We start from the raw sequence: 20047 nt of genomic DNA, 5'->3' as shown, positions 1-20047 counted from the left end.
AAATTTGTACTCAATATTTTGCTATAATTTTTCGTCACGAAACTAGACTTCAGGGCTAGGAAAGCAAATAATTCTAGAAATCAAAAATTTTCACCAAATCGACCAGCTTAACAAGAGGACAAGTCGGCCTGGCTGGTGCGTGGTCATGCTGCTAAAAACAGCGCTAAGCGAGACAGGAGATCAGGGACACGACGCTGTCACCACTTTTCGCACAGCGCGACACGTAGGTATGTCAGCAGACGATGAGCGCATGTCTGCTCTGACGAAACAAGGCCAGCACTTCCCCTCACTATTGTCCCGAAGTAAAATCATTCCGGCTAGTGCAGTGTTTCAAAACTTGTTTTATTCAATGCCTAGCGCATAAATAAACGGCAGGAACGCTTTCTACATGTTTACTACTAAACATATATACAATACAGTGGCAAACTATTTCTCTTTATAGGCCGCACGTGGCCAACGCGAGCTTGTGTACTTCAACAAATTACTAAGTTGGAAGCATCGACCATTGGTATGATTCGCAGAAACTGGAAACGCGCCTACAAGCCTTGAAAACCCGCGCTCAACACCTATCCGCGACGCCACTCCCCGACCTTTTGCCTACCACGAGCTCGCTAGCGACTGCAGCGCCACCTCGTTTGTTTACAAACATGGAGGAGGTCCAAGCTCAAGTTTGACGGCGCGACAGCAGCGCCGCTTCGGCGCGAGGCGAAGTTGTAGGGAGTGCCGCGCCTAGGAAAACCAAGGGCAGCGGCGCGTTTAACAGTGCCAAACGCTCATCTCGCGTGATATTATTGCAGTTTTTGCAATGGCATCAGCTTCTTCGTGTTCACGGAAACCTCGAAGCCATTACTGTTGTGTTGTGGAGTGCCATAACGGTCTGCACAACACGAAGAACCGGGAACCGCCGGTGAGATTTAACCGCTTCCCTGGTAAGTGGTAGGAGAAAGGTGCCAAGCGTGGATCTCAGCAGTCCGCAGAATCAAGTAAGTGTTTCCTTTGCGGTAGTATGAGCTTAATTCGTATCGCACAGCAATACTAGTGATCCCAGTCATACCTGTGAGGCTAACTAGCGCGAAGACTGGCTTAACCCGCTACCGATGCGCACGGCAGTTGAATGTGTGGATGGGCTCTTATGTTTATCGCGCACTTGAAGGCAGCGCTCGTTTTTAGCAGGTAGATTGTAATAAGTATGACAGTTCCGCATAATTTGCAGGCTAGGAAGTTTAGTGGGTTTTTGATCCAATCTAGATTAGCAGCGCTGCAGGACGAAACACCGAACGAAAAGAAACGCTTGTATAGCTTCTCGTGTTTTTCGCGGTGCTTTTCGAAATGGCACTAAGATACTTGACAGTTTTCGTTTCGGCTGTAGTTAGTGACAGGTCATGAAGACACCGGATTGTTGGCTTCGCCCGGTAAGTGTGTCGTGATAAGCGAATTCATCGTCGTCAGCTGATTTATGAGGGAGGACCGTGGTAGGGCGGCCGCTTTTTAAGGATAGGTAGAACAACTATCCGTTATTAATCTCCTGAACAGCTTTTGCCAAGGCTACTTTTTGTTTAGTGTTACCATGGCACGCTAATTTTGAGCTAAATATTAATATTATGCTCACTTATGGGCTACAGCGCCTGACAGGCACTTTGATCAATGTCATTTAATGCGGAGGTTCAGCGTCTTTGTTTTGGGATTGAATAGTTTTTTTCGCACTGTGATTTTTTTTCAGTAATAAATATTACTACATTCTGCTGTTACATTAGAAAATGCAGTAAAGCACAGAATACAGCTTTAACAAATTTCTTTATGATTTTCTTGGCTTATGCCTGGTGTCTCACTACACTACGTACTGTTCTTTATGCAGTCCCGGCGGCACCACATGGAAGCCAAATGCTTCATCAAGAATTTGCAGCGACCACTTCGTGGGCAAATCTAAGAGTGATATCAGTCACCATCCTTCGTATGTGCACAGCATCTTCCCTTCAGTCTACAGGAAAAAAATGCCAAACCAAGAGAGGGCAAAAAGGTATGTAAAAATGCCTTAGAAGTATGTATACCTGGAGTGGGGGAGCGAATGTTATGGTCCGGCGATTTGCACAGGGCACAAGGAACTGTTGGTTTATTCATGTCAGCCACAGCTGCTGGATTAGGGCAGGTATTTTGCATATGTCCTTCTTTGTGGCAGTGATAACAAAAAATACGACGAGGTCGGAAGGGCTGTGGTTTGACGATCGCACCGTAATAGGTAAGGTACTTCGGGAGAGTCAACGGGCCTTGCAGGATGAGCAGGTATGAGCCCCGGCGACCCATAGGCCGTGCTTGCAGTACAACTTGAGTTGAGCAGCGAATATTTGCGCGCACCTCTTCGGGAGGGCTCGTGCTGTCAACATGATAAACCATGCAGCGGAGTGTGTCAGGACCAGATGCAAAATATATTTGCACCGGGACATGCTTGCTGTCATCCAGGGGGATCCGCGTAGCTGCGCAGTTTCTGAGCGTCCATCAAGGATGACAAGTTTACCGTGATGGTGTTCGATGGGCGATGGACGACAAACCCGCAGTAGTTCGAAGAGCCAAGAGCGTGGTCAATTGTGGCTTAAACATTCCGGGCAGGGATGGCAGTCATATCAAAGCGCAATGTAGGCTTGATGGTAACGCGGAACGAGTTCGCAGCAGGCGGAAGAGAGCCTTGACTCACGGGAGGCATCTGTGGAGGCTCAGACGCTGGTGACGCCCCTTGGTGGGAATACTGAACCGGCGCGACAGGCACAGTTTCTTGAGGGAGTGCCACGGGCACGGAGGCGGTGGAGCAGTCCATGTCACAGGCCAAAGTCGTAGCATCGGAAGACGGCGCAGGCTGGAGGCCCAGAGGCGTTGACGATTGCGTGGACGTGGAGGCTGCATCAGGTGGCAACACAGCGGGCATCCGCGTAGCTGTCGTCGACAACGCAGAATCCATGCAGACGCGTAGCGCGGCCTCGCTCGGCAGCGCCGAGCTAAGCCTAGCTTGCCCCTGAGGGTTCCGGTCGGGTTTTCTCACTTGAGAATGCGCCCACCTTGCCGGGAATTTCTCCGCAGGGGCGTTGTCAGCATTCGGTCTCACGGAGGGCACTTTCCGACCCACGCCACACGCGAGAAGACAGCGAAAAGCGAATACACAGACCTAGAAGCAGACACGTAGCCACCCACTAGGTCTTTGTCCAGCAGAGAAGCTAGCAGTAAGATAGCATTTGAGGAGCGATTGAGAAAAATGTGGGAAAAGCAGTGGGCTAGGAAAGTTTTCAGATACCTGTATATAAGGAATGTTGATACGAAATGGAGAAAGCGGACTAGAAAATTGACAAGTAAATATCTGGACAGCAGTAGGGGGGGGGGGGGGGGGGGAATCAGCAGTTATCAGTTAAGAAAAAGGTTAAAGAAACAGAGAGAGCTTTGTGGAAAACAGGGATGCTGACCAAATCAGCACTGGGAACATACAGGATTTTTAAGCAGGAAATTGCCAAAGAAAATATCTATGATAATTGTAGGAGAAGCTCTTTGTTGTTTGAGGCCAGGACGGGAGTTTTGCGGACTAAGACATATAGAATCAGGTACCATGAGATAGACACGTTGTGCGGAGAGGAGGAGGAAACGGCTGAACACTTGATACTTTTCTGTAAAGGGCTTCACCCTACAGTGGAAAGCAGCGGGGCTGATTTATCCAAGGCATTGGGGATAAAGGACAGTGAAGGGAAAGTAGATTTTAAGCGGGTAGAAGTAACAAAGCGAAGGTTATCTTATTGGTGACTAATATCAAGAGAAGAGTAAAATTTCATAAGCCATGGCTAGGTGGCTTGAGCCACCGCCCGATTTAAAGGGTTCAGCCGTATCCATCCATCAAGGATGGCGTGCGTGTAGTTGCGGCCGGCTGCAGGGGCTTCGGCGGCCGCGGAATAAACGTGGGCTTTGCCTACTTCGCAAAGGAGCAATTCGTCCTAAGCCATTACCAACTCATGGCTACAACAAAGAGGAACGCTCTTTTATATCATCTGGAAAATAAACGCCAGTTAATTGTGAGTCAGCAGCGCCGAGCGCCTCGACACCAATTTTTTCTTGTTTGTTTTCTTCTTTCAAATTTTTGCAATACTTCTGCGCACTGCTGCGCTGGCTTACCAGATGTTCCCAAAATCGGCCACGGAGAAAAAGAGCCCAAGGCATTATCTACAAAATTCCTTGCGCCGACTGCGACGCAAGCTACATCGGCGAAACCAAAAATATATAAAAGAAAGAATTCGGCTACACAAAAACGACGTCCCCAACTATGCAAGAAAGCGCAGTCCTGTAACTGAATATTCCTAAGACACAATCAACTTCGACGAAACCAGCATACTTGTTGCCGGAAGAAGTCAGCAAAAACGCGCTTCCTCGAATCCTGGCACGTTCAAACTACCCCGAACATCAACAGCACAAAGGGAAACCTCCCCAAGACAGACAATCAACATCGACGAAACCAGCATGCTCCGAGCCGGAACAATTATGCAGTCACCAAGCGCGCGGACGACTTTCCACCGGAGGCGAAAAGTCTCATCGAAGACTTTCTCAGGACTGTGGAAACCTGTTTCCCCCCTCCATTTCGACGCGGCCCATCTTCGTTGGCGGTCGCACAGCACCGGCTGGGCGAGGAGAGAAGTCTCCCTCATGGGGGAAAGGGAACGGCGACGGCAGCGCCATCTCGTAGGTTACGCGGAATTCTGCGGGACCGGACAGAGTCTCTACGGGATCTGCGGGCAGCGTCGTGACAGGTTGCAGCGGCACGCTCTCGTCACCTTCCGCGGCAGGCGCACGGGGATCCGTTGTGCCTTGCCGCTCGACTTCTGGTTCCAGGCAGCGAAGCGAGCGCAGCAAACGCACGCTCTGGTCGCCTTCCCCAGCAAATGCTCGGGGATTGGCTTTGCCCCAAGAATGCGGCGCGCACGGGAAAACCCGGCCGCCATTATCGGCGCATACAAACGTTCGCCGCCGATACCTCCGAAGTCGCGCCCCTGCCCCAGCCGGTAAGTCGGAAGTCCTTCTTATACCGCATTTACACGGGCGACCTTAACCACAGTTAAGGTAACTACGGTTCCCCGTAACTATAGTTAGCCGCGCTCACACGGCAGACGAAACTGCAGTTACTTCCGAGGAATGCCTCGTTGATGTTTTGTAGCTAGCTGACCCGCTCTGTGTATTAATTGCAACTGTAATAAATAGCATATGAGTGTTAACGCCATATTTCCATATTTCCACAGGACACAGAAAACGTTGCTGCCAGCGCCAGGCGCTGCAGCTCTTGTTAGGTTATTTGGCTCGAGTTGTTCAAGAAAAAATTTATTGCAGCAGCTGCACTGCTCTTCTTACTCGACCAGCCTCATCTGCGCCCAGTGAGTTTGATCCGTCATCAGGACAGAGGGGGCCCTCCTTTATTCTTCAATGCAGTTTGTGTACGCCCTGAAGAACTACGTCAAGGTGTTGCTCACAAAAGATTTTTAGCAAAACCCCTGCAAGCTGCAGTGAAGAATGCAGTTGATGCTCTTGCAGAACATGGAGCACAGAAATGTGAGCTTGCTTGCAGTGATCACCACGGCCAGCTTCTGAAACTCATCTGCACAAAGTTTTTCCGGCCTATTTTTGTGAACTATGCGTTATCAGTGACAGACAGGAACGACGCAGTGAAGCCGCTCACATCAAAGCCTCTATCTAGAAAGCTGTTAAAGTTGTGAAAACTTTTTTGCGCATGTATGTTTTATTCTAACTACGACAGTAAATTTTTTTCCATTCACTCATCTCTCACAAAAATGTTTCCTTAATGTTTCTGCTTATATATTGGATTAGATACGGCTTGTGCTGAGAATGCGCGTTTTGTACAAAGAAGCACACTAATAATTACCGTCGATAAAGCTGGTAAAATGAGGAATTCATCTCGGTACTGCAGCAAGGTTCGATATGTATGCCCGGCCACCGCTTTCATAATTTTCTTGATGAGCAGCTTTTATTAAAGTACGTGTGCACATGGCTTAACGAAAACAACTTAGCACTTTAACGATCGTGCCCGCATATCACTCTTACTAAAAGAAGAGTATTCCGCCTTTTTCACAACGCAACTGCGAATGCGCCCATCCCCTGGCGGCAATGTCGCGAAACATTGGAACGGTCGCGCGCTCCACTCGAGACCGGCCGTGGAAGTGTAAACAAACCGGCTTCTTACGCGGGGTGCGTTGCTGCAGCCGTCGGGCGTTCAGCGCGACGCATTTGGCGATGCATACGACATGTGTTGCATACGGCTGCAATGCCCAATATGTAAAGGGAAGCAATCTCGGATTTTTTCGCTTCCCGGGACCACCTTCGACGCGAAGCGTGGATAAAAGCAGTTCGCCGCCTCGACGATCGTGGCCGCCCTTGGGCACCGTCAAGACTGTGCGAGAATCACTTTGTGACAGGTACGGACGAGGTACTGCGTTTAAATTCATGTGCAGTCTATCACGAAAGGTTTTATTCATGGGGAGGAAGGCCTCGAATGACACTGCGGCATTTTCGTTCCGACGCTTTTTGCTTTCTCAAGCAAGGCCGAATGGGCAAGTGCTGTGAGCCGCTTTCAACGCGCGATGGAGCGGACAACGAAAAAGAAGCTACGAGAGCATTCACGCACGGTGCTAAAATTTTGTCATAATCTCTTATGGAAATTTCCTTGTTTATGCCACTACACCCTGGCCATTCCGCCGGTGTGGGTATGTGCCATGTATTAACAGGCAGAAGAAGAAGGTGCGTTATGCGTGTGTTCGCATCATATCCATGATGAAGAGCGCTGCGTGGTATCGCTGGAATGACTCAATGTGCGCCCCTCGTGCTCGTCTTTATAGACGTGCATGCTTATTTAACCTATGCAGCGGTGTGCTGTGAGAAAATAAAGTGAATTTCTAGCAGAGCTGCCATGTTGCGAGTACGCTTGTGCTTTTGTAGTTCGTGTAGCTATTCGGCAGCGCTTGAGCACGATTGCTTGTGAAAACTGTTCTCCCCGGTCGTTTTCTGTGCTACGGCGTGCACGATGTAGTATCCACCTTTTAATGGATGGCAGGCATATATAGCGGAAAACGCCAACCTCACTGATCGGGGATATTTCATTGAACATTGTTCCGAATGTAGCCTTCATATCTGAAGCGGCGGCCCTTGCTCAGCTGGCGTTCGCATCGCATGCCGGATGATCAGAGATACTGAAGAATTTGCTCTTCGGTGGGCACACCAGTCTGCTTCGGACGTCGCACCCAGCCATCAGTCAATCCTAGAATCCTCCAGGTACCAGGTGCTGCCCAGGACACGCCATCGTTGACAGATTCCAACAAAACGTGCTCCGCAGCGGCACTCAGTCCGGCCGGGTTGGGTGCGCAGTACCCTACCAGTGAGCTTCCAGCGTTGTACGCGAGTTGGCAGCACAAGCCACGTCGTCTGCTCGATGGATGGATGGATGGATACGGGTGAACCCTTTACATCGGGCGGTGGCTCAAGCCACCTAGCCATGTCGTGTGAAATTTTACTCCTGTCTTGCTTTTAGCCACCAATCAGATAACCTTCGCTTGGTTACTTCTAACCTCTTAAAATCCACTTTCCCTTCACTATCCCTAAACCCCAATGCCTTGGGTAAGTCAGCCCCGCTGCCTTCCACTGTAGGGTGAAGCCCTTTACAGAAAAGTATCAAGTATTCAGCCGTTTCCTCCTCCTCTCCGCACGCAATGCACAAAGTGTCTATCTCCTGGTACCTGACTCTATACGTCTTTGTCCGCAAAACTCCAGTCCTGGCCTCAAACAACAAAGAACTTCCCCTACAATTATCATAGATATTTTCTTTGACAATTTCCTGTTTAAAGGTCCGGTATGTTTCCAGTGCTGATTTCGTCAGCATCCCTGTTTTCCACAAACTCTCTCTGTTCCTTTAACCTTTTTCTTAACCGATAATTGCTGATTTGCCCCCTTACTGCTGTCCAGATATTTGCTTGTCAATTTTCTAGTTCGCTTTCTCCATTTCGTGTCAACATTCTTTATATACAGGTATCTGAAAACTTTCCTAGCCCACCGCTTTTCCTCCATCCTTCTCAATCGTTCCTCAAATGCTATCTTACTGCTAGCTTCTCTGCTCTCGAAAGACGCCCATTCCATATCACCCTGTACCCCCTGATTTGGTGTATTGCCATGTGCTCCCAAAGCTAACCTCCCTACTCCCCGTTGCCTAATTTCCAGCCTTGCTTGAACATCTGGCCTCATACACAGGACCGCATTACCGAAGGTCAGGCTAGGGACCATCACCCCTTTCCAGATCCCTCTTACCACCTCATACCTATTGTAATTCCACAGTGCCCTATTTTTCATGACAGCTGCATTCCTACTAGCTTTATTCATTACATATTTTTCATGCTCTGTCAGATACTCAACACTGTTATTTATCCACACCCCACGATACTTGTACTCATTCACTACTTTTAGCACGAACTCCTGTATTCTATGCTCGCTGCCCTCTTCATTAAATATCATGACTGCAGATTTTTCCTTACTATACTTGAAGCCTAATCTATCTCCCTCTGTACTGCATATGTCTAACAACTTCTGCAGGTCTTCCTTGTTGTCAGCCATTATCACTATATCGTCCGCGTATATTAGTCCCGGTAATGTCTGTTTAATCAATTCCCCTTGCTTGAAAAAAGATAGGTTGAAGCTTAGTCCGCTCCCCTCTAGCTTGGCCTCCAAACCTTGCAGGTACAACGTGAACAACAAAGGGGACAGAGGACATCCTTGTCTAAGCCCCCGCTGTATCTCTACAGGCCCTGATACATTTTTTCCCATTTTATGAGCACTCTGTTACCTCTATATATATCTTTTAAAAGATTAATTACTCCATTTTCCACATCCAATGTGCCCAATATGTCCCACAAATGCTCCTGAGTAACGTTGTCATAGGCTCCCCTAATATCCAGAAATGCTAGCAATAAGGGCCTATGTTCCTTTTCCGCAATTTCTATACACTGTGTCAATGAAAATAGATTGTCCTCCAACCTCCTTTGTTTCCCAAACCCATTCTGTAGTTCCCCTAACCCCGGCAGCTTAGCGTACTAGCGCGAACGGCGCCTGACGGCGTTCCCCGCGGTTAAGCGGGTATGAAAAAAATAGAGGCGGCTATGCTTTAGCTTGATTGGCTTGACTGCCGCCTGTGCACGGGCAGTGACTGCTGGAACCAGGTCGAAATAACGCAAGCGTTATTTCAACCCATGACGTCGAATCCGGTTTGAAAAAAGGACGTCACGTCCGGCAATTTTTTTGCTATTTGAGCCATGTTTGAGCCGAGCCGAGCATTGCTTTCAGTTCAGTAGCATTATGGCCGGCCGACGGAAAGAACGCGCGATCGTGTTGCACGTGAGTAATTTGTTCTTGCTATCTTTTGGTATGCACATACTGAGTGATTTGCCCGTTATCTGACACTCAGCATTCCGTTGTCAACTTCCTTGCGCCCGAATATTTTGTGTTAGCAGATAACCCAGGACTAGCGCTGAGCCCGCTTGCCCGGCAGTGGACCCAAAGGCCCGGAGGGAAAGACTCGTCTGTTTTTTCGTAAGTTCTGCTCAAAAGCTCTGTGCAGTTCAACAGGAAGGAGCTTGCGCTGAGCGTGTTTTATATCTTTTGTCAACCAAGCCCAACGTAACTCATGGTCATGTAAAACACGCATAATTACCAGCTTTTGGGTGCTCCCGAAAAAAGGCGGGAAACCTTTGACAACAGTCGAGTTGAACTAACCGTTTGTACGATGAGTTTTGTACGCGGTCGGATTTTTTGTGGCCCCGCGGCTGGGAAAGTCTGTAGAGTGTTGAATTAATGCTGCACTTTACAGTTGTGTGCTGCTGTTACAATTCGCTTTCTAAAACAGGTGCAAAAGTTGCGGCGAGATAAGCGATTACGCTTTGGTGTCTGCAGCGCGAAACATGTTCTTTTAAATTCATATTTATTTCAGAAAACAGGACTTTAAAAATTTACTGGCAGTTTTGTGGTATGCACGGACCTTCCCGATTCCTGCTTCGAGTCCGGCGTTGGCTTGCTGGCGCAGAGGCTGAACAAATGGGACGTTAAAATTCTGAGGTAGCAAAGGCTCTAAGGCGCCACAAGGTGAGCCCTCAACCTTCTGTGATAATTTTAAAATGAGTGCTGTGCCACGTGCGCCGAGCATCGGTTTTACGTGGGAAAGGTGCTTGGACCCTGGTAGCCAACTAGAATGGAGCGCATGAGGCAACTGGGGAAGCAAGCTTAATTTTAAGGCCTCTAAGCTTAAGACATTTTTGCAGCTGATGGTGTAAAGAGCCCTTAAAGAGATGAACATTGTGGGCATTGTGCTTGATGTCCTTTAACTGTTTGGAAGCTTGTGAGGTGCATAAAGCTCACAAGGCACTGTTGCAGTGTGTGACAGGTCATTGTGGTGATATTAGAAGAAGACATAGTGCAGCACAATGGGACAGAGAAAAGGAGCACACAGGATAAGCGCTCGTCCTGTGTGCTTTTCTCTGTCCCATTGTGCTGCGGTATGTCTTCTAATATGCTATACGAACAAGCCCAAACTACAACTTTGTAAAGATTGGTCATGATAGGTTACTTTGATTTGGCTGCACTCTCTGCACTAGTTCTGTGAAGTTCCGCGGTGGTGCCGGCAGCGTGCAACAACAGTTCAGGCAGTTCAAATGCAGCTTGGCACTGGCCACTTCCAAAACGAATGGTCGAGTGCAGGCCCGATTGTCCAATAGTCTTGCTGTCGTCACGAAATTGCAACCAACTGCATGCCGCCGACACCAACAACCACCAAAATCCTGAAACACTTGGAAGAATTTTCAAGCAGCAAATCGCAATGAAGTTTTACCTTGAACCTGCTCTAGGAAATGGTCGTTTCACGGAAAGAAAAAAAAATCGTTGCATGTATACACACAGGCGACTTACGAATTAGCTCTGAAATGCTGCCCATGCGACTCGACTTGACCGCCTAGGTTTTCATTATGACTCCTCTAACAGTCACTCACCTCCTCTATGTGTAGGTCGAAGAAGCAGAGAACGTATGGCACGAGCTATTTAATGAAATGGTGACAGTTATTTGCTGAAAGGTTATGGCTTATGGGGGTTTAACGTCCCAAACCAACTCAGGCTATGAGGGACGCCGTAGTGAAGGGCTCTGGAAATTTTGACCACCTGGTGTTCTTTAAGGGAGCATAGACACCTAACTTTTGGGTGCGTGGTTTCTTCTTTTTAATGTAATGACTCCACTGCGTTGGCTCAGTGGTTATGGGGCTTGGCTGCTAACCCGAAAGACGTGGGTTCGATCCCGGCCGCGGGGATTGAATTTTGATGGAGGCGAAATTCTAGAGGCCCATGTACTGTGTGATGTCAGTGCACGTTAAAGAACCCCAGGTGGTCGAAATTTCCAGAGCCCTTCACTACAGTGTCCCTTATAGCCTGAGTCACTTTGTGACATTAACCCCCCATTAACCAAACCAATCTTTTTTTGTAATGAGGTGTAAGGCATTATTATACACGGATTACCATGTGGTATGCTCCTATGGCTGCTAAATAATTTATAACTGAATTTCTTTCTTGTGCTGTTTCAGTTTCACTAGCTGAACGATGACTGTGGCCTCAAAGAGAGGTTGTAGGTCATGTGAGGCGTGAAAAACTGCAATATAATCGCTGCTTCCACATTAGTTTTTCATTCCGGCTCTTGAGGAAGGCTGGCTTCAGCAGTGCAGTAAATCGTAACGATGAAGCAGCGATTATATGGGCGTATTTCCATGCCTCACGTGACACAAAAGCACTCTTTGACGTCACAGCAATTGTTCGGCTGTTCAAACTGAAACAGCGCGACAGAAAAAATTCAATTATAAATTATTTAGCGTCCATGGGCAAATATCACATGGTTATTTATGGGTAGTAGTATTTTCTGCATCGTTGTAGAGAAGAAAACATTCCACCAAAATTACATGTCTATATTCCTTTAGCACGCAGAAAACCAAATGGAAAATGCTCTTGGCCATTCCCTCCAATGCAAATGCTGTGTGGTGTATAATGTTACGTGGTTGCCGTCCAAAGAGTGAGGCGCGATGAACGATGGCAATTTAATGGCCGTTGGCCTAGCGCGAGTGCTCTGTAACGCACCACAGCCAGCTTCGTGGTCTTTGTCACAATATTCCTTTTTCTCATGAACATTGTCACATGTAGGAAGCTGGGTGGTGTGTCATTGTTTGCATAAGAACTTAAGGACACTGAGACGTTCCCTAGGCAGCCGCTGACCACACACCATACGTGGCAAAATTACTTTTGAAAAGTAATTAAATTCCATTACTAATTACTTTCCTAGATATCACAAGTAATTAAATTAGATTACAAATTACTGGTCTCAAAAAGTAATGACATTACATTACAATTACCTGCCTTAAGTAATGAAAATGACTTAGTTTCGATGCTAAAATGTTGCGCATTGGTCATAGTTTGTGCAAAATTTCTTGAGTTTTTTGTTTGCACCGCCACTGAGCTTGAAAATAGGCGTCAAAAATTTTGCCCCTCTTTAGTCAATTTGAACAGCCGCTTTGCTGATGTAGATGAGGTCTTTGTCATATCACTCTTCAATCAGAAGTACATCGTTCAATGTGTAATATGGTCCCACCATCCTGATTTTGAAGAATTTATCATCCGCGTAAACAGCGGGAGTGCATTGACCGCTTATCCACGCATCATCCCAGGAGTGCACAGGTGCGCGAGAAGCTGCCAATTCTGCTGTTCAATTGATTTGTTCTGGAGGCAAGTTGGTGGAAATGCATTGCATGTCACTGAGACGCTGTTGCCTATGTTGCCCTTAAGTTAGAAATAGGGCCACAACAACCCTACAACTCACGACCAACTTTCTTAGACGTGTCAGTTGAGACTTCTTGTCAGTGCAGCGACGTCAAAGCACTTGCTCAAGCGCTCGCAGTGCGTTTGTGTGTGAGAGCGTGTGCAGTGCAGGAAGATGCGTAGCAGTCCTGTGACTGATATGCAGACTCTTCGCCAAGGCAGTGCTGACGCCTATGCGCAGCGCACGTCACCTCTCGTCCACGTGCGCCGCTTCCCTGGAGTGCTGGCACTTTTAAGGGGAACGCCTTATATGGCACATTGACATTGATACCCGGCGTCGTTGTCGATGTCCAGGAAACGTGGTCCACAACCCCCAATGACGTCATCAGCAGAGGGAAAAATTTCTTCCGAAGGTGCAAAGAATTGAACCAATTGAGGGCCTTCAGATTGCGAGGCGATCGCGCAACCCATGGGCCACAAAACTGCGTTGTTTCTTGGCGTATAATGATTCATTTAATGTATGTGTTACCTTATGACTATGCTAATGAGTAGGTATGTCATTAGAAAGGAAGGAAACAATATAAATTAAAAAATAAATGTTTTTTGCCTTCAAAGCATCGAAGTAGTCTCAAGTGCCCTCCGTAATTTATTCTTGCTTTGGGAGTCGCCGCGGTGGCTCATTGGTTATATGGTGCTCGGCTGCTGACCCGAAAGACTCTGGTTTGATCCCGGCAGCAGCAGTCTCATTTCGGTGGCGAAGAAATGCTATAGGCCCGCGTACTGTGCAGTGTCAGTGCACGTTAAAGAACCCCACGTGGCCAAAATTCCCGGAGCCCTTCACTATGGCGTCCCCCATAGCCCAAGTCGCTTGCTTTGGGATGTTACACCCCCATAAACTGCATCTTTGCTTTGTATATTGTCACCGACAAACGTAGCAAGAAGTGGGAAATACAGCCGTATACTGGGCCGAGGCTTGCCGAACCGCCGTGTTCATTAGAGACAAAAGAAGACGTTCGGCCACGCACTGGGAGACAGGTTTGGCCACCGTGTGGCGCCGTCAGAATGTCAGCAGTGTGGCAATATGCTCATCTCCACAAACGTGAGGCCAAAGCATGGCAGATACGAGAAGCATGGACTCGGTATGCAGCAAAAGTAATATCTGTAGTAATAAATTACTTTTCCGTGAAATTACTGCTTGAAAGCAGTTCATTAAATTACTAAATTACCAGGTCACAAAAGTAATGAATTACATTAGAAATTACCGAGAAAAGTAATTTTATTATAGTAATTTAATTGCTGGCTAGTCTGCCACACACTGATTTCAAGGTGATTGCACACTGCTTTTCAGTGAATGCAAAATCCTGACATGATTGCATCTGCAAATGGTACAAGACAAGGCCTTTTGCATTTTTAAGGCAAAGGCCCCCCTTTTTCCCCCTTTATATTTTCTTATGGGTGTTATGAATGCAATGTTTTAGCAAGAAGCTTCAAATAGCACCTACGAAAAAAATTTTGCTGGTCTGCACGTGATTGTCTTTATGTCCACGTTTTGCGCCATTTCCTAGTCCCTGGCATTTATTGGCACTTCCACTTCATTAAAACTTTTGTGAATGTGCTGGCACAAATTTTGAAAAGTTCCTTTTCTAGCACTTGCAAGTTGTTTTCATATTTTTTTTTTCCATGGGGCTGAAGTTTCATGGCACGTCTAGTCTGTCTACTTCTTACCGTTTTGAGATACTTTGTCCCATTACACTTCTGCATTGTGGAAGAGCCGCAGCTGCTCTTAACATGCTTTGTGTCCTTGCCTTTGTGCAGGGCAGCAGCGGCATCTTTTTCGCAGTGCTCAGGTGCATGTGGGCAAAGCATCCAAAAAATGATGACTAGCTTGGCTGGCATTTTCTCTTGGTCTCTGAATGCATCATATGGTCAGCCGCTGTGGTGGCAGAGTGGTTACGGCGCTCGGCTGCTGGACCAAAAGACGTGGGTTCGATCCAGGCTGCGGCAGTTGAATTTCGGTGGAGGCGAAATTCTAGAGGCCCGTGTACTGTGCGATGTCAGTGCATGTTAAAGAACCCCAGGTGGTCGAAATTTCTGGAGCCCTTCACTATGGCGTGTCTCATAGCCTGAGTCGCTTTGGGACGTTAAACCCCCATAAACCAAACCAAGCATCATATGGTCAGAATTTGGCAAAATTATAGACATGTATACTGGGGAATCATTTCAAAAAATTATCTAGGATTTGTACTGTGAATAAAAATAGCACAACACGCATAATTTTTGGTTTTGTGATACTGCAGATTACACGAACCAAGAACAGAACAGCAAGGTTCTACTGTATTTCTTTGAAAGGCTGTGACGGTTTTAAAGGGCGTCTAGTAACCTAAAATTGTCAGAGGAATTTCGTTTACCTGGAAAAATTGTGGAATTGTGAGGGATACCATCAAGAAAGCGGCCAAGTCTGGGAAAAGAACGGACTGAAATTAACACAGGGGTCTGCCGCTAGTTTTAACGATACTGTGAGTGTCCAGCGCACGGTCCGTTCTCATTGGCATGACATATTTTTGCTTCTAACGTGTATAAGGCATGACAGCTTGTCTGTTTTAGCTGTCTGCTTCTTGTCATCCATGAAGTGAGCATTGTATATACTGGTTGGTTCTGTACCGGTTGCCACACTGCTCATTAAGTTTGGTCTGGTGCATATGAATAGACACCGCTATGTTCAAAAGTATTTTCTGTGGAATAAACCGTAGTCCTAGGAATGCACAGAATTCATGCGCTTTCAGTATACTGATGCGAGGTGCCACGCCACCCCAGTGTGGCATCAAAATCGATCTGCAAATCTTGCTCTCAGGCCTCGTCAATCTTGTAGGCTATTGCAGAAACAAACAGAGCCTAGTTTCTCTGCGGTTCGAGCTGTGATAACGAAGTCGTAAAAAGCTGTTACTTTTTGTGGAAATGCTTGGTGCTTGTCCTGTGGCATTGCTGCTATCGAAAGGGATGGCAGTGTGTGCCTTCATTGGAAAGGCAGTGCTTCTCAGTGATGAGCAAACCAACCTTTGTCAGCCCTCTTGTTCAAGGGTTCCTTCTTGAAAGCCTGAAATATTCTTTTGCAGTACAATGAACAGTGTATGGAGTCCCTGAAAGCATGCAGAGTGTTCCGTTTGGAAATTTTACAGAATTTTCTCAAAGTAGAGTTTTGTTTCTGTTGTGAAAGCACATGTAATGTCAGCACATATGGCCACCACTCTTATGAACCATTAAAAGAAGGCAAAAACTTGTAAGCATAATTTTAAAACTTCCAAATCTAAGAGTCCGGATCAGTCAGGCACTTTTCGTCCAGTGAGAAGGAAAACAGCTGCTGAAATTTCAGCACAGATTCCTAGTGAAATGTGCCAGCATCTGTGGGTCCGTTACGGCCAGGGATTCCAGTGTGGTGAAGCCCATGTACAAGAGTTAAGTGGGCCATGTCCCGTCAAGAATGCTGCATCTGGGGCAGCATTCCACAGCTGGAGGTGTCACAAGAAAGTGTGGAAGAGGCCGTCTTGTTGTCGCTTAAGCTGCTGTTCATCGATTTTTTGTGTCATTAATGTTTCTCAACAATGCCACATCACGTCATACGCCTTTTCAGTGTCTGAACTGTGACAAGAGCATCTCCACCGCAGCCGTGGCCTCGTGCTTGAGTGCTCGCCTCGGCTATGGGAGGTCGTGGGTATGATTCCCGCGGCCTCCGGTCCACCAGCCAATTAATCCAATAGGAACAGGCGGTCCCCCGGCCTAGTGCTCGGCTCTCCAGGGCTGCACTGCATGGGAAGGATGGACTGCGCCTCAAAATTCCCGTATAATGCGGGCACAAAAACGTCTCCGCGTGGTTAAAACCCGCAGTCCAAAACTCTCGCCTTGTGCCAGTTACAAAACTTACAACGTTCGCTTCTCTAGCCTCAAGAGAGATGTGCCATAGCTCTCTCCGTTCACAAACCTCATTCGAGCAAAGTGCAGCGGTATTTGCTTGCTATCGTTGTGGCTGGCTCCCACGCATCAGCAGGTGTGCATGACGGGTTAAAAAAAAGGATGGGCTTCTACCGCACGAGGTGGATTTAGGGTTGCTTGACGGCAGAACTTATCTGTGATCCATCAAGGCAACGGTTTGGTCGAAGACCCTTCTCCCAAGCATCTCACCCTAGATGAGCCGAGCACCATGGCGGGGAAATCTTAAAACCGGTGGGCACCCGGCGGCACTGGGAATCGAATACAGCACCTCCCGAATGTGAGGCGGATGCTCTACCACAAGGTCGCGCTTCGGTGCTATGATCGTCGCCAAAAGGCCGAGAGATTGTCGTTCGGCAGCTTACAAAGTCAAGCTGTCATGTTTTTTCCTGAACACAGTTGTGGCTCTGGCTAATTGTACCATTCTACATGATTTTCCCTCATTTATTGAGACGCTCAATAAGCTTTAGGATGCGATAAATTATGAAGAGGAATGAAATATTTGTGTGAAATGTTTCTTTTCATCACTGCATTTTATGGAAACATGTTTGTATTGTAATTTCAAATGTTTTATAATTTGAACTACTCGAAAATAAAGCATATCGCAGTACTGGCCGGCATTTTGAAAGGCCGTGATATGCACAGCATGGGTACGAGAGCAGACGATGCAGTGGTCCCTGTGTCACTACTTTTGGAGCCCACATGACCAGGGTTGCTGCTCTTCCTCGGGAGTGACGTCATAATGCACCCCGACACTCAGAAACCGAAATCGCTCAGTATAAATAATGCGGTAATATTTAATGTTCATATTTAAATTACGGAACACGTATCACGCACCGGGTGGGAGTATGCAATGTTTGAAACTAAGAACACTTCAACCAAAAATTTGATGTCTCCGCCCCTTTAAGGTTTTGGGTTCAGCATATGGAGCTTGTGACCTCCTGTGTGCCAACGTCAGAAGCCTTTCAGAAACACTTTCGTTGTTTGTCTTGACTGTTTTTATTCATTCTTGGTCTCTGCCTTGTACACACTTCTTTTTGTGTGTGGTTTCTCTGGCACATCTTGAACAATGTTCCTTTTATTCTTTTTTTTAAGGATCTTTCTAATGTCCATACGCAAAGCCACTACAGGAGTGCGTGGGCTGCTGCTGTAGCCTGTTTGGAGATGTGCTTATCTTTTTTCCCTCATATGCATTCCATTTTTTGTGTATTTGTATGTGGGTTTCTCTGAGTGGTTTATTAGTTGCATTTTATTGTTCTGAGCTTGCATACTTTTTTCTCTTTTCATGGCATCCAACCCTGTGTATGACTCACACTAGTGGAGGGACTGCAGCAGCCGACCTTGCATGGCGCGGCATTCTCTGGTCCAAGGCACCTATTCCCCGTTCCAGGCTACTGGCTCAAGATTGTGCCCACAAGTCTGCACCTTGGCCTACAGGCAGAGTCGCATTAGGCCCACGTCGGCCAGGACTTCCTTGCCAAATAAAGTGTTCCTACCGACACACCTTGTCAGTAATTGATGAAGCGTATGAATAAATGAGTAACAACTTCGTTGGCCGTATAGAAAAACCTTGTTACAAAGCAGTTTTTTTTAAGGCCATACCCAGCCATCACATTGTTTCCTCTGAGCAACCTACTCATCTTTGAGGTAAGTGCTTGCCGTGTGTCGCATCACAGTCTGAAGTGTTGCTGCAGAACTGCATATTGCCTTCCTGTTTATGCCACTGCAGCAGAAAATGCTCCCCAAAGCTAATGAAAAAAAAAATTTCGCCAACATACTGCTTTGAGAACTGCTAAACGGGTGCTGAAGCACACTGAACATTGTAATTGAGGCCCCTTGAATTTAATGTTTTTGTAGGTATTTTACAAAGGCAAGATAACAGTCCTAACAGTGCTACTGGGATTGCAACTCGCTGCAAACGAGGTGGATTCTGTAGCACTGGGCTCTTGCTGGCAGTTTGTGAAATTCGCATTACCCAAAACTGCACTGTAAAAGAGCATAAAGGAAACGATGTCTTCCTCGGTAATTCATGCCATGCAACATGACATAGAAACCATCACCTGGCCAGTTTATCCATTGCCTCGAGGTGCAAGGCATCTGCCAGTTTCTATACGGTAGCTTCAGCCTGTTGCGTTGGAAAACTACATTTCTCTTGAAGGCACTTTTTGAGCAGGAATTGGGTTTATCCTGGTTTTCATGGTTTCTGCTTCGGGTGCACAAACTGGATAATATCGGGCTTTAACTGCTAATGAAAGGCCCTAAATATTTGCTAAATTTGATTTATAGTCTTCTCTTACTGTTGTGACCTATCTTTCCTCAAACAGAACAGTGACCTGAGCTAGGTCGCTGAGTGAATTTGCATCACCTGTTAAAGTCAGATTAATTTTTTTCTTCTTTCTCAGCTGCTGAGGGCCATTATTGCCAGAGCGGTATGTAAGGTGTGTACTGTACACAGACAGGGAAATCGCTTGATTCAAACCTGCGATAGTCACAAACTGGCACTTCGCTCCCGCCAAAATCGCGTATTTCAGTGGGACAGCTGACGGCAATATGAGCGTACGCAACGGCCGTACAGCTTACCTGTCCTGACTGATGAAGCATGGCAATGCAGCGTGCTGCATGCGGCCATCGTGGAGAACCACTCTACTACCCCAGTCACACGGTGCTTTCGAAGTCCAGTTTCTCTCCCCAGCTGCACTCCTGTTCCTGTCACGACGTGGGACCAGTTTATTTTAGCACATGCGGGGCAGATGGAGTGGAATCTATGAGGCGCTGCTATTAATGCTATCAGTGCTGATGAGCGGTCGCATGAGAATGAATAGACCCGTACCAACCCCTCTGGTCGGGCTCTCTTTATTCTGAACTCGGCGTAAAAGAACTATTTTTCGGTCCCCTTAACCTTCGTTTCTAATCAGCATAGTTTGAACAAATTTTCGGTCACTTAATAGTTTCAAGTATCGAGACGTCGAATGCCTGGCCATTGGTACGTGGCCATATATATATTTCCCATCCATGGCGTGCGCATAATTTGTCCCTAAACATAATGGCCCTTGGATATATTGTTTTCACCTTCGAAAGACTTTTCGCAAATCTCAAAGTTTATTATAGCGACAAATTTATATATGGCTCATCAAAGGGAGCATGCGTCTACAAAACCACCGCCGCACACACGCGTCCACTATCTTGGCGCTCTTAATTCAGTTCCAATAGATTG

The 20047-nt window shown here is 47.0% G+C and overlaps 1 long non-coding RNA gene across 2 annotated transcripts; it reads left to right on the top strand.

The window, feature by feature from the left end:
- The first annotated feature begins 737 nt into the window (after positions 1-737).
- On the top strand, positions 738-18381 carry LOC144116052 (uncharacterized). 2 transcript variants are annotated; one of them, XR_013311699.1, is made up of 5 exons: positions 738-983; positions 1856-2017; positions 9522-9600; positions 9998-10149; positions 18152-18381. It is a non-coding gene; the product is annotated as an uncharacterized LOC144116052 (long non-coding RNA). The 2 variants fall into 2 exon arrangements; XR_013311698.1 differs by having other exon boundaries at positions 9519-9600.
- Positions 18382-20047: the final 1666 nt, after the last annotated feature.

This window comes from Amblyomma americanum, chromosome 1 (assembly GCF_052857255.1).
Source record: "Amblyomma americanum isolate KBUSLIRL-KWMA chromosome 1, ASM5285725v1, whole genome shotgun sequence".
In the NCBI taxonomy this organism is placed as follows: Eukaryota; Metazoa; Arthropoda; class Arachnida; order Ixodida; family Ixodidae; genus Amblyomma; species Amblyomma americanum.
Note: the sequence above shows the minus strand (reverse complement) of the source record. Positions and strands in the feature narration are given on the sequence as shown.